The 2226-nt window shown below is 51.4% G+C and overlaps 1 protein-coding gene across 1 annotated transcript in view; it reads left to right on the forward strand.

The window, feature by feature from the left end:
- The window catches only part of LOC119591352 (glucose dehydrogenase [FAD, quinone]-like), a gene marked incomplete at its 3' end in the record, with an annotated part of 95822 nt that overhangs the window by 86116 nt on the left and 7480 nt on the right, over window positions 1-2226 (forward strand).

The raw sequence follows: 2226 nt of genomic DNA on the forward strand, positions 1-2226 counted from the left end.
CTAATCTCATAAGTTTTAAAATTGAAAAATTAGTGTAAAATGAGAAATCAAGCTACAGTATATGAAAACAGAGACGACCAAAATATATATCAATCACTTATAATTAATCCATTAAAGCAGGAATAATAACCCTTGGCCTTGTGTGACATTTATGATATGATTTAAACAACTGCCTTGCCATGAATTATTTAGGGCACACGTCTCCCCTACACTACGGGTAAATACATTTTACTGGACTTCATATTAGACACCTGACATGCTCCCTTCAATAAATCATTATACTACCCCAAAAACATATTACAATCTAGATGCTTATGTGGCCTATAGGGAGTTGTGAACCGCCCAGAAACCCTGAGCGACTTGAAGCTGCAAAGAAGCAGCAGAGACCTACAGCCTGATTAACAGAAAACTCACTCACGGAAGACCCGGTACTCCCAACCTGGCGAGCAATCTTCAGGCCTTCCTTTATCACCAGCAGGTCAGCTCGGTCGTGCGATAGTTGGTAATATCTATATAAAAAAAGAGAGAAAGTGGAAAGATGTGGGCAGATTTGTAGCTGCCCACGAGAAAATAGCACCAATATCATCATGCAAAGTGATGATCAAGAAAAATATGACCAAATCCTTTTCACAAAACAGTATTTGCGAGTTGCAGACGGCGCAGGCACCTTCGGTACTGTAGGGTCAGTCGAGCGCAGTTCCACGACCACGGCCCCTAGCCGCATCAGCTTGGCTAGGATGCTGAACTGGTCGCGGTCGACGAGGTGGCTGAAGTAGGGGGCCCAGTACTCGTCCCGGAGGCCCAGCGTGTGGCGCAGGTGAGAGCCGCCGTCCGAGGCGTGCGTGCCGGACACGAAGTGGAACTCGATGTCGGGCCAGTCCAGGAGGCATTCACGAACCTGGGGGGACACAAGGCGACCCCTTCGACGCCGCCCAGGGGGGTGAGTGGGCCCGAGCCGAACCCCGAGTACTTGAGGAGGGCGGGAGGTCTCCAGCCGACTGTACAGGAGGGATACGGGCTCCTGATCGTGTAGATTGCGCTGCCGGCTATGTGGTCCTGCGAACAGACAGGGAAGAGCACGGGAACAGGAAGAAAAACAAGTTACTTTTTGTTTTATTTTTTGTCTGTTGTTCCTTTCTCCTCCTTGGAGTTTTCGTCGACAGCAGGTATAGGCTGCACCAGCATGATTCGGTATTTCCTCTTCTCCCCCTTGCCCTGCTTTCTCCCTCCGCCCCTCCCCTAGCTCACCTGCAGGTTGCGCCCGACGGGGAGGTCGGCCACCACGGAGATATTGTGGCGCCTCAGCTGCTGCGCCGGCCCCACGCCCGACAGCAGGAGCAGCTGCGGCGTATTGATGGCGCCAGCCGCCAGGATCACCTCCCTCCGTGCGTGCACCTCCTGCCGCGCCCTTCCTCGCCCCGCGGTCGAACACGACGCCGTAGCCCGCCGCGCCGGATCAAACAGGATCTGCGTGACGAAGGCGTTGAGGGCTGTGTGGAGATTCGTCGAAACCGCGCCGGCCGCGGGAAAACCCCCGCGCGTTCGAGCAGCGCGAGCCGCGCCTGAGGAAGCCCTGTGGCACCATGAAGCCCGCCCTGGCTGGCGCCGTTGACGTCCCTGGCGGGGTAGCCGAGCTCGACCCCCGCCTCCACGAAGGCCGCCGCCAGCGGGGAGCGCCACGGCGACTCGCCCACGCTCAGGGAGCCGCCGGAGCCGTGGAAATCTGTGGGCGGGAAGGCAGCCGGAGCCGGCTCTTAGGGTTAAATCTAAGCCTAATCCTCGGGTGCTCGGAAAGGGCAAGGCTCGTGGGACTGTGAAGGAAGTAATAACATATAACCGCATGGCTAGGAATAAGTGGAGAATGAAAACTAATGTGGAACGATCAGGGAAATCGTGAAAAAATAAGGTTAAACTGAATAATTATTTATAAAAAAGTATATAGAGTTCATGGAAAATTTAGACATATCTATTCAAAATATATAAGAATACTAGCTACTACTCAGATGATCGCTGATTACGTTATCTGAGCAATGAAAACAGTTTATATGGATAAGAAATTAATAACGACACATTCATAGGTGTCAATAATAATAAGAGCGCGTTAAAAATGACAAGGCATATCACAAACAGGTAAAAATGTCAGTCAAGAGAATATTGAAGACTGTGTAAAGAAAAACCTTAACCTCCATTTTATAGCATTCTCTCGTTCTTTCTCTCAGACTCAGG

Source organism: Penaeus monodon, chromosome 28 (genome assembly GCF_015228065.2).
Source record: "Penaeus monodon isolate SGIC_2016 chromosome 28, NSTDA_Pmon_1, whole genome shotgun sequence".
Taxonomy (NCBI): domain Eukaryota; kingdom Metazoa; phylum Arthropoda; class Malacostraca; order Decapoda; family Penaeidae; genus Penaeus; species Penaeus monodon.